Source organism: Phascolarctos cinereus, unplaced genomic scaffold, assembly GCF_003287225.1.
Source record: "Phascolarctos cinereus isolate Bilbo 61053 unplaced genomic scaffold, phaCin_HiC Scaffold_2;HRSCAF=192, whole genome shotgun sequence".
In the NCBI taxonomy this organism is placed as follows: Eukaryota; Metazoa; Chordata; class Mammalia; order Diprotodontia; family Phascolarctidae; genus Phascolarctos; species Phascolarctos cinereus.
In genome coordinates, this window is record NW_027555625.1 from 223,054,191 (window position 1) to 223,066,805 (window position 12,615).

General features: G+C 48.3%; 1 protein-coding gene across 1 annotated transcript in view; it reads left to right on the top strand.

Annotated features, from left to right (window-relative positions):
• The first annotated feature begins 263 nt into the window (after positions 1-263).
• DNMT3A (DNA methyltransferase 3 alpha) overlaps positions 264-12,615 on the top strand; it is a 154,503-nt gene continuing 142,151 nt past the window's right edge. Inside the window, exon 1 of the mRNA XM_020983946.2 lies at positions 264-349. The gene's annotated coding sequence lies outside the window, so the exon portion shown is untranslated. The remainder of the gene's footprint in view (positions 350-12,615) is intronic.

Here is a 12,615-nt window from a genome sequence, read left to right on the forward strand (position 1 = left end):
CAGGCACCCCAGTTTCTGCTCCTTCCCCAGGCCGGGCTCCGCAGCTCCGGAGCCGAAGCCAGAGCCGCCGCAAGGAAGGGAAGCGGCGGGCGGAGCGGCGGGGCTGCGGGAGGCCTCGGACAGGCCGGGAAGGAGGGAAGGAGGAAGGCGGAGAGAGGAGGGGGGAGGGAGGGGAGACAGCGGAGGAGGCGGAGAGAGGGAGCGCGACAGAGCGAGCGGAGGGAGGGAGGGAGCACAGGAGGCGGCGGCGGCGGAGGAGGAGGAGGCGGAGGAGGAGGAGGAGAAGAGGACAGGACAGAACAGGGCAGGACGGAGGGACGGAGCAGGGCCGGGCCGGACCGGCCACACGGTAATTAGCGCCGCTCAGGGCGGAGTGGGGGGTGGGGTGGGGAGGGCGGCCCCCGCGGCTGGCAGTGCCCGGGTCGTGAACACCCGCAACTGCCCTCCCTCCCCGGCTCCCTTCCCCTCCCCTCCCCCGGCCCCCTCCAACTCGGAGATGGGCGCCCGGGGCGGCCAGGGTGAGGGCGCTGGGCATTGGGTGGGTGGATGAGATTGGGGGGGGAGGGGTTGAGAAGGTTTTGCACGTCTTATTTGTGGGTCTGTTTATTTCCCTCTGGGATCCGGAAAGCGCCCCCTCCCGTCCCCTGCTCCCACCCCCAGCTCCCAAAGACTCTCCCTCCTCCACCAACCAGCCCCCCCGCCCGTCCCGCTCCCTCCTCCTTCCCCATTCCCTCCTCCCCTTCCCCCAGCTCCAGTCTCAAGTTCAAGTCCATACAATGCCCGCGGGGGGCCGCTCCTCCATCCCTTCCCTCAGCTCTCCTGCAGGGGCTGGGGGTGGGGGGAGACAGGGACGACTTGGCCCCAGTCCTCTGGGCCGATCTGGCCCCCTGGGGACTCCCGTCTCTGTCATAGATGGGGAGGAGGCACCCACAACCCGCTCCCCAACAACCGCTCCCCCCGCCCGTCCCCATCCTGACTCTGGCTGCTTACGAATTCGTCTTGCGCCCCCCGCCCTCCCGCCCCTCGGATGACGGGCTGAGAACCCTGGGGTTGGCGAATTAGGAGAGCTAGGATCCCGATTCCCCAGATAATCCGCCCCTCTGTCCTGCGGGGGAACGAGAAGGGGGTAAAGGACTGGGAACTGAGGACAGAACAGCGGTAGCCGCGGCAGAAAATGGCAGCCTGGCACGACCCTTCGCCCCCCCTTCCCTCCCTCCCCTCCCTTGCTGGCCCGGCCCGGCCCCCTCCAGGCCCTCGGCCCCCCTGCGGGGGCGGGGGACCCTGTAGGGCCTCCCAGGGGTGGGGTGGCTGGAGGAAAGGGGCGGAGGAGGAAATCTCTCGGGGAGGGGGTATCTATTGGTCTCGGGAGCTAGGAGGGGGCACTGAGGAAGGGCTGAGTTCGCTCTGGCCCTTACCTCCCCGCCCCCCCCCGGCCACCTGTGGCTCAGGGTGCGGGGTGGGAGCCGGGATTTGGAAACAGGCGGAGATTGAGGGGGATGATCTGTCTCTCCCCGCCCTCACTCGACTTTAGTCCTACCCCACCCCCCGACACTGAACCCCCATCTCGGGTTCGAGGGGCGTTTGGAGCTGCACAAGGGTTGTCTAGAGTCCTGCCCCAGGCCCAGCTTTCCCCACCCCCTCCCGGCCTAGAGAGCTCTGTGCGGCGCCGCAGTGTGGCGGGTGGGGGGGGCGGGACGGGGGAGGCAGATGAGGATTCCCCCCCTGAGCTCAGGTCTATCGGAGAGGCTGGGGGATGGGGGGGGAAGCAGGAAAATGCGGGGATGGCGGGGGAGGGGAAACAGGGCCCTGCCGGGTGTTTGGGGGCCGTGAAGTGGGAGCTGCTGGGCCTCTCCCGGGGGTCGCTCCCCCGCTCCCGTTTCCCCTGCAGCAGCCTCCGCCTCCACCCCCACCCCCCAAACAACACACACACACACACACAGACACACAGACATACACACACACACACACACACACACACACACACACACACATACACACACACACACGCTGGAGCTGGTGCAGACGTGTCCTTGAACGCTTCGCATCTGCACAGTGAAGGACGAGGCCTTGCGCAGGGGGGGGAAGAGGCTTTTGGGCCCCTCTGACCCAGAGTCCCTGGTCTCTCGCCCCCTCCCAGGGAAAGCAGACTGGGCTCAAGCCCAGAAGGAATCTCTGACCAATTCCTAGTTCTGTTGCTCATTCCCCTTCCCTTCTACGCACCTCTCAAGCACCCCTCCCCCAATCCCGAGGCAGGGGCTGAGCTGGCTCAATCCCAAAGCCTTACCCCTCCTTCTGCCCATTCCCCCAGTCCCTAGCTCCGAGCTTTACTCTGCCTGTGGTACTGTGGCTGGGAAACTGCTTTTCTCAGGGCCATGGTCCCAGATCCCAAGGCGCCCCCCCCTTTTCCTTTCTCCAGTCTATTAGGCCCACCTTCTTTCCTTTTCTTCTGCTTCTGCCCCCCACTACCAATCCTCCCTTTTCTTTATTCCTTTTCTTTTCCCTTCCCCTTTAAATCACTTCTCTTCAGTTGATGGACCCAAGGGTACAGGTGAGAGTTGATGCCCCTCTAACTTAAGTCCTTTTCCCCTGGTCTCCTTAAGCATATAGCCTGGCAATCAGCACCTTAACCCAAGATCCTCTTCTGCTTCCAAATGGGCATAGCCTGGTGGAAGATCCAGCAGAGGTGGGAAAGAACTCAACAAAATTATGGCCAAGGAGACATCAACCCTCAAAATAAAGATGGGTCAAGGAAGACTAATGCCTCATGCTCTGTTGCCCAACACTTCCTGCTCTGGTCAAAGGGCTGGTATGCAGTGTTCTATGGAGAAGCATCCCTACCTTATGCCTCAGGGTACAGGGGGAATGTTTCAGGAGACCCTGAGCACTGCTCTCCACCATTGGCCAGTCACTTGTATTCAGTGGAGAATTAGCTGGAGGCACCCCTGGCTAATCTGAGCTTGATGAACTTGGACAAGCTTGGAGCTAGCATAAATTTTCTCAGCAGTGCAGCAGAACCATACCTGAGGGACCAGAGAAATGACAGTTGGACTAGATGGCTGCCTTCTCTTTTCGGGTGCTTCCCTACCATTGTCTCAAAGGACCTCCTTGAGCCATTCTACCCCCATCTCCCATTCTTGGGGATTAGGTGATCTAGAGGAAATATTACATGGGGATCCTCCTGCATCAACTAGGGGGAAGGATGCAGGCAGCACATAGGATTCTTCCTCCCTTTACTTCAGCTCTGCTTTAGGGCTCTACCAATAATCTAATGAGGCTGGTTTGGGGAAACTTTGTTTTAAAAAAAAAGTATGCGTTGTGATTGCTCGAGTATGCATATGGTCCAGAGGCCAAGTTTGTCCCCCCATTTCCCTTCAAGGGCCCCTCCTTCCCCATTTGGGCTCTGACTCTCACTCTTAAATCACTCCCACTCTCAGTCTCTTTTTTGCCCTATTCCTACTAGGCCTTTCCTTCAGCTATCTGTCCACCAGTGTAACAGGTGTCACTTAGGAAAAGCTTAAGGTGTTAGCCCTTTCAGGGTCAGCTAGAGGATCTTCTTGACCCAGATAGTAAAATCTCTACTCAAAAATGGAATAGGTTGCTTAGTGAGGAAGTTACCCTCTAACTTTCAGGTAGAGACAGAATAGTCATTAGGCAGGAATGTTTCAGAAGTCTCCTGCCTTGAATAGGACATGGGATTAGCTGTCTTCTAAGTCCTTCCCAGCATGAAGGTTCTAATTCCTAATGTTGGAATAGCTGTGACTGGGAAGTTGTATATGTAGATTTGGTACCTCACTCTGCATGTGAAGGTTGATTTTTACACAGATTCCAGTACCTTTCCCTATTTGTGTGTCTGTCAACACATGTGCTATTTCGCACCTGCTCTTCTGGTTTGTTTCTACACAAGGATATCTATGATTCCAATGTTTGTGTCTCTTTAAATATGATTGGCTCTGAGGAATGTATGTACTATACTGGAGAATGTTAGAAGGGACTCTGACATCATCTTATCTAACCTCCTTATTTTACAGGTGAGGAAACTGAGTTCCCAGAGAGGTGAACTCTCTTGTTCAAGAACACAAAGCAAATTAGTGGGAGAGTCAGGACTTGAACCCAGAGCCCCTGACTTTCAGTGAAGGTGACTTTACACCACATTATGTTGCCTTTTATCTAGGTTGGTGTGCAAAGAAAGAGATCAGGGCTGGGAGTGGGATGACATGGGATCTAATACTGGTTCTGGCACTAAGCTATGGGTCATTAGGTAAGCTATTAAACATCTTTGGGGCTTGGTTTCTCCATCTATAAAATGGGGACCATAGATTTAAGAGGAGGAAAGAATATTTAGTCTTGTGTCATGCAATAATTTCTGATTAACCAATCTCTAAAGGTTGCTATGAAGAAGTGGAAGAACTGTGTCAATATGGTTATTATTTGATAGGTTTTCATAGGATCCTGTATGACCAACAGGTTCTGTCTATCTAATTAATACCTTGGCTTTTCCACTGCTCTGTGGTCTCCCATGACCATGTCAACTTAAGGGACCCAAAAATTCTAGCCCCAGTGGAGCTGCAGTGACTTGGGAAAGCTGAATCTTTCCATCAGTGTCATTTTTCTATAAACCCAGGCTTTGACACTTCTTAGCTATGTGACTGTGAGCAGGTCATTTGATCTTTCTAAGGCTCAGTTTCCACATCTGTAAAATGGAGCTAACAACACTTGTACTGTCTCCCTCGGGGCTGTTGTGAGGAAGGTGCTTTGTTATCTTTAAGCCTCTGTGTCAGTATGAGTTATTATTGTCAGTTACAATAATTTGTATTATTTCTTGGGCATCTATTTTGCTGTAAAGCACTGTGGAGAATACAAAAAAGAGTAGACAGAATCCCTCCTACCATAGTGGTTGCAGCTCATTAGGAAGACAACATGTACAGGCTGTTATACCAGACAACAGGTGATATGTGCCAGATGAGTGGTCTAGGTAGATGTTGTCCATAATGTCAAAGGAGGGGGAGAGAATACTTTCAGCAAAGAGATCTAGAGGGAAGCCCTTTTGGAGGTGGGATTTGAGGTGAGCCATGAAAGTTGGGTCACGATAAAAACTGTTGCCTTTCCTACAATGCTATGTGCGGTTTGCAAAGGAAAGTTTCCAACTCTTTGGGGGTAGGTAGTGCAAGTGGTTTATCCTCATTTTACAGATGGGGAAACTGAGACTCTAAGAGGTTAAGTAACTTGCTGAGATGGCTAATGTCTGTGGCAGGATTCCAGACTGGGGCTGCTAGCTTCAGATCTTTTCTCACAATGCCTCTAAGGATTTCAGTAAGCAGAATGGTGGTGGAAAGGGAATTCCAGGTAGGGGAAAACACACGCTATGGTTGCCCTATACCAAGTAGATCAGTGGGTCATGTCTTGAATGCATAGCAACTGTAAAAATGTGGCCCAAATGTAAGTCCTTGCACAGGCTGTGCAAGATTTTGGAAGGACACAATAGCCGTCTTCAAGTATTTGCTGGGTTGTTGTGTGGAAGAGGAATTGAGCTAGTCTAGGCTCAGCCTCAGGGAACAAAACCAGGAGTGATGGGTAGAAGTTCCAAAGAGGCAAATTTAGGTTAAACTTCCTAATAATTAGAACCATACAAAAATGGAGTGGGCTGCCTTGAGAATGGGTAGACTGGCCTTCCTTGAAGGTCTTCAGGCAAAGGCTGGATTCTTGTTCAGGTATGGGGTAAACAATATACCCTCTAAGGTCCCTTCCAACTAGAAGATTTGGTGATTCTGTGTATCCTTATGCAGACCAGTGTGTGTGTGTGTGTGTGTGTGTGTGTGTGTGTGTGTGTGTGTGTGTGTGTGTGTTTTCATCACAAAGTCCAGTGAATGGCTTATTTGGGGCAAAAGCCTTGAGGACTCATTGCCCAAAGAGAACAGTCAGTGTATGGCCCCATTCTTAAGACAGTGTATGGTGGTGTTCGAGCTCATCTTCAGATTGATTTTCTCCTCTTGATACTCAGTCCTCCTGATTTTCCTACACTGGAAAGATAGTTACCTCTTCCTGGCTGTCAGGCCCTGGTTCCTGAGGCTTGGAGACAGCCAGGCCTAGCATGTAGCTACATTTTTCCCGTTTAAGGCACACAGAAAACATGGTCGGAGGCACTTCCTTGACTATTCAGTCCCCTCCTGGGCTCATTTCTGATCCAGATAAATGTGGATGCTAGAAATAGCGAAGTGCCAATACCCCCTCCTCCCCCTTACACTTGGAGTTGGCTTTGGAGTCATTAGAACATTAGAGTTTGTTCTGAGATCAAGGGAAAACATTAGCTGTTTGATGGGGCCTCCGATCCCACTAGCCAGGTGGGGAAGGAGAAGGGGAGGTCAAGGTTCCTGAAGTCCACTAAACCTGGCCCCAACTTTCTACTTGGGTTTGCAGCTTTCTGCTGGGCCTTGGGTCAAATGAGGAACTGACTTGACCTGCTCTCAAAGATCCCTTCCCACACAGGCCCTTCCTGCTGACGCAGCAGGAGGCAGCTTCCAAGGGCAGCCAGCTTTCTGCATTCCTGGCATAGAGCGACCCTCATCTGGTTGGGGAGGGGGGCAGCTGAAAGAAGGTGGAAAGACAAGACCAAGAAAGGAGCTCCCCTTATCCCTCCTACCCTGTCCCCCTCCCCACTCTTCCACTTGTCCCTGTAATGACTGGGTGTGTTTGTTATCACATAGAGAGGTCTTCAGATTATTCCTCTGGCAATGAGAGGAGCTGGATTAAATTTTATCTGGGGGACCCCATGAGTTGTTTACATTTGAGATGTGGGCAGATAGGCAAAGCAGGTCAGGAACTCATGTGGCCTTCGTGGAAGGCTGGGTGTGTGAGTGTACATATATGCTTTGGTGTGTCCATGTGGAATCTTAATAGTAAAATAAAGAGTCCAAATTCCTCTTCCTTCCATACATACTGGAGGGCGCAGTTTCAGCCTCTACTCCTTCTGTCTACCCAAGGGGCACTATCGAGAAGTTCCCCTCACCTGTATGTGCTTAGGAATCATCACAGGACTTTATTCTTAAATGCTGCTTTATAGTTACAATGTTCTTTTGCATCCTTGGCCTTGGGCATGTGGAGGTGAGAGGTATGTTAGCTTCTCTTTATAGAGGAATAAACTGAAGGTCAGGGAAGTTAAATGGTAGATTATAGGATGTAGATGTAGATTAAGTGTAGATTGCAGGATGTCAGAACTGGTAGGGACTTTCCCAAAACCTAGAAAAGGGCAGAGCTGAGATACTGTCTGCTTTTTATTCAATATAATAAACATTTATTAAGCATCTACCATGTGCCAAGCACTGTGCCAGGCACCAGGGATACAGAGGCAAAAATGAATAGTAGCATCCTCAAATCACTTAGGTTCAGTGGAGGAAACATTATATACTTTAATTTGCATGCACAAAACACAAGAAATACAAAGTCGTTTTGGTAAGGGGGAGGGGGAGGAGAAAGCATTAGCAACTACAGGTCCTGGACTTTCTTTTCCCATTACCCCCCTGCTGACACAAATGGGCCTTGCGCGTATAGGTCTCTGTTGTTGTAGATAAATATAGGTCTCCCTGAGAGAGAGCCAGCCTCAGAGTCAGAAAGGCCTGAGTTCTAGTCCTGCTTCTAATATATTAACTGTATGATCCTAAGCGTGTCTCATAACTTCTCGATGTTCCCGTTTAACTCTTGAGACTAAACTGCAGAGGAAGTGCTAATCCGCATTAGTAGAAGGAGATACTTATCTGGGAATTCCCTACACCAATGAAATCACAGGGCTGGGCCAAAATGTTCTCATTCTCTTGTAACTCTGTCTTTCTCTTGGTCTCTCTTTTTTTTTCTCTCTCTCTCTCTCTGTCTGCATCTCTCTCTGTCTGTCTCTCCCTCTCCCCTTTCTCTCTCTTTCTCTTTCTCCCTTTTTCTCTCTCCCTCCCCCTGTCTCTTTCTCTCTCCCATTTATATTTGGGTCAGATTTACTATTTTGTTGGCACAGGGAACTTCCAGCATGGAAACTTGTCAAGTCATCTGCAACTTATAGATTTTGAGAGATGCTTGAGCAGTGAATTGCCCAGGGTCGCATAGCTCCTCTGGTTCAGAGACAGGATTTGAACAGGACTTCTGACTTTGCTGCCTCTCCAGATCACTGTGCATGTCTACATATAGACATTAGTAAATATGTGTTTATCTGGACACAATGTCCATGTGAGCTAGACTGTGTATTTTTAAATGGGAGGCATCTGCCTTCAAGGACAGATGTATCAGTGTATATTGTATCCATGGTTATATATACATGGATATGTCTGGTGTATAGATTTACCTAGTATAGGAGTATGTATGTATAGAATTAGCATGCAGGAAGGCACTTGGAGAAGTTACTTGGAGAAGTCTTTTAATTTATCCTTTAGCCAGAGTGCCATCATCTGGGACAGATGAAAATAAATATTCATCCTTTTTTTCTCATTAAGCGTATTATTGATACTCCTAAAAAATTCATCTTCATTTCTCAATGGCTGCCTTCCCATCCTGTCCCCATAGAGCCCTCCCTTAAAACAGCCAAGTCCAGCTAAGGAGAAGAAATGAGCACATTAGCCATATCCAAATATATATTATGTATATATATATTATATATACACACATATACACTATATATACATATGTGTACATATGTACATAAATATATAATTCCACACCTATAGCCCACCAGCCTTTCTGCTGTCACTTCTCTGAATTCATGATTGGTCATTGAATTGACCAGAATTTGGAGTCTTTCAGTCTTGTTCTTTTTTACATTAACATATTCATCATGTAAATTGTTCTCCTGGTTCTGCTTATTTGTCTCACCATCCAATCCTAGACCTTCAGATATGGGAGACTATGCAACCCATCCTGGCTTGACAGCTCTTAATGTCAGCACGTTTCCCTTAGCATTAGCGTCAGCCCCTCATGCTGTTCATCATTTGCCTTGTGTTCAGTCCTCAGAGGAGGCAGAGGCCAGATAGTTTTCATGCTGGTGGGAAGCAGCCCTGCAGAACCCCCATGTTATGGTTAGTAGAAGGCTATGGAATGGGGGAAGAATTGCTTCCATCTGACACACACACACACACACACACACACACACACACACACACACAGCAGCAGCAGCAACAATATGTGCAAGATGGCTCTGTGCTGAACTGTGTTGGGGAGAAATGTGACTTCTACGAGAGGACAGAGCTGGACAGTTTGTCCCAGTGGTGATTCTTTCACAGGGCTGCAGTGGAGGTAAAATGGAAAGGGCACATGATTGGACTCAGAAAACCTGGTGTTTAATCCTGGTTTTGCCACTAATTTTCTTTGTGACCCTGGGAAGGTGATATAACCTCTCTGAGATTCAGTTTCCTTGTGTGTTCCTATCTTAAAAGGTTGTCACCAGGATCAGTGCATTGTAACCCTAAGACATTTTTAATAATGGTACTTGCCGTCCCTTCCTCCCCTCCCCTTCCATATAACCCTCTGTGCCCCTCCTTTTGCAGCAATGCCAGTGTAACGGTAAGTCTTGTGAGCAGCGACCCAACCCACATTCTTAATGACAGTGGATATATTCCTCAGTGGGCAATTTACTAGACCACTCCTGACCTTGATGGAAGGACTTAGCTTAAGTCTAGGATCTTGACTTCTTGACTTCTTTAAGTCTTTTCATAATTCATGGATTACAATCATTTAATCATCTCTGTGGTTCTCTGAACCACCTCCCAGTTATGAATACAACCTTCTAAAAAAGGATTGACCAGTGCTAAGGTAGATAAAGCAGGAAAGGATTGTGTTTCTCCTATAAGTGATCCAACTTTTCTGCTTTATGTAGGCAAGAGTATTCTTTCGACCATGCCCCTAAGCACTGATGCTTTGGTGGAAGCTGGATGCTAAACTCACAAAGGGGACATGATCTGTGGTGAGTCTAGGCACTCAGATGTCAGACTATCCCATGCCCTAGCTTCCTGGAGTCTGTATGGGGAGTTAAAGCAAAAGGGCTTGTGTGCAATTCACTCAGTTATTGTTCAGTCATTCTCAGTTGAGGCTGACTCTCCATGACCCTATTTGAGGTTTTCTTGTCGAAGATCCTGGAGTAGTTTGCCATTCCTTTCTCATTTTCAGAAGAAACTGAGGCAAAAAGGTTAAGTGACTTGTCTAGGGTCACACAGCTAGTAAATGTCTGAGGCCAGATTTGAATTCAGAAAGATAATGAGTCTTCCTGACTCCAGGCTTGGCATTCTATCCATTGTGCCGCCTAGCTGCCCTTAGGTAGACAGAAAATATATGTGTTCCAAGACAGAATGTAAGGTGAAGACAGGAGGTCCCTTCTTTTCCTTAGCTTGGATTTCATATTGTTAACATTTTCCCAGGCTGAAAGAGTGTAAATACAGTATAACATTTTATCGATGTGCTGTGGTTTTAGGTTAAAAAAACAACAATAATTTGTATTTCCTGTTCATATTCACCTGTGGTCCACTCTGACTCCTGGATCTTTTCAGCCTTGCTTATTTATACATAGCTTCTTTTCTCTAAGTATGTGTCATTGAACTAACTCCTTTTTATATTCATTCTCTTCACTTTTCAGACTTCAGAGTTCACCCTACCTTTCTTTCTAATGTTAATCCTATACTTACAGGTACTAGCCCACCACCCCCATACTGATGGGTCTAACACTGAGCCCAGGACTTCTCCTTTGGGGACATTACAAAAGGGTGAATTTTCTCAAGAAGGGCAGTAGATTGTTGGGTCCCAGTCTTCCAGGCCATTTGGAGCATGATCCAGCCTCCATCTGAATCTGCCACATGGCAGTGGTTAGCAGACAACTCACTTCAAAATATCAAGTGGGACTGCTTTGATGATCATGGTTCAAAAGATGTGCTCACAGAGAAAAAGGAACTGGCAGAGAGACTGAATGAATTTTTTGCCTCTTTAGTGAGATTCCTTCCCACTCCTACAATGACCTTTGAAGTAGATAGGTTGGGGGTGCTGAATCAAGCTATGGCAAATGCATGAGACAATTTAAACCTAATCAACCAACCAGGTGTGGTGTCAATCACTGGTGCATCTGACTTTGAAAGAAATTCAAAGTGGAATTATTAAAGGTATGGTGAAAACATGTAACTTGTCCTTATAAATAGTCACAGCTTATAATATTGGACAACTAGTGGATTACCAGTATGAGCCCACCCCCACCCCCACCCCTGTTCTTAACAAGGGTTTTACATCCAGAGAGGATCCTGGGAGTTAAAGACAGACCATTGAGACTTCCTTTCTTACCAGGCAAGCTGATGAAATCTATAGTAAAGGGTAAGGTCACTGAATATTTATACAATTCAACCTACTGGGAAAGGGCTGCTTCAAGAAGAAATCATTCCTGATTAATTTGCTAGAATTTTCTAAAGGGATAAAATCAGCATGTGGAGAAAGATGAATCAATTTAGGTCTTTGAAAGCCTTTAACAAGGTTCCATTCTAGAGATGGGGGAAGGGAAGAGCAGGGAGCACTGTTTGGTCATGGAGAGGGAAAACCCGAAAAACCTTGGATAGGGAGGTCACTTCTCTGGTCAGAGGAGATGAGATAGATGGTAGGGCGCTCCAGAGAATACATAGTGGCATCTTTGTACTCGAAGATGAGATAACCTCAGTAAAGAATATTGCAAACCTTAAAGTGCTATAGAAATGTTAGCTATTATTATCATCACTGAGCTCTTCTAAGTGATGAAATGAGTAGCTGATGGGTATAAACTGCAGGAAAGCCTCATGAGGCTGTGAATGAAAGGGTGGCAGACTATATACAATGGAAGGAATGAGATGGTCAGGGAAAAGGGGAGAGATGATCACAATTGTGGTTAGAGAGTGACAGGCTCTGCACTGTCAGTTCTGACTTTGAAATGGGACCTAGGAGTAAGGGTAGACAGCTCTCTGGAGACATCAGCCCAGTGTTCGGGTTCGGCCAGAAAGGCCAACAAATCTCTTAGATGTCCATGGGAAGGCCATTGGGAACAAAACAGGAAACATTTCACCTGTCCTCCTAGTGTACATGTGAGAGTCAAATTGCTCTCCCCTGTGTTGTATGGTGTACACATCTCAGTGCTGTATTTGAAGGAAGAATAATAGCAGCTATAGTACTTCAGGAGTTACAAAGCGCTTTATCTATCCAGTAACTCATTTGAGCCTTACAACCACCCTTTGAGGGAAGTGCTACAGGTCTCAGGATTCCCATTTTACAGATGAGCAAACTGAGGACTACAATAGTGAAATGACTTGACAAAGGAGGTGCAGATAATGAGTGGCACAGGCAGGATTTGAATCTATGTCCATTTATTTCAAATCCACAACTTCTTCCCGCTTCACCATGCTGCCATCCCAAGGGGGCTGGTGGTACAGCTGATGAATGAGATTGTTAGAACAAACTTCGACTGACTCCTGAAATGCTAAAGTTATGGCAAGTCAGGGTGGTTGCCATAGCCAGGTTTTGTGAAGGGCTCAGAGCTGCTGCTGCTGCTTCTGGGGTAGGGTGGGATGGGGGGTGGACTAGTGACTCAGAGAGGCAGCGGTTGGGAAGAAGGTGGCTGCTAAAAAAGACCTCCCCACACAATCAGCC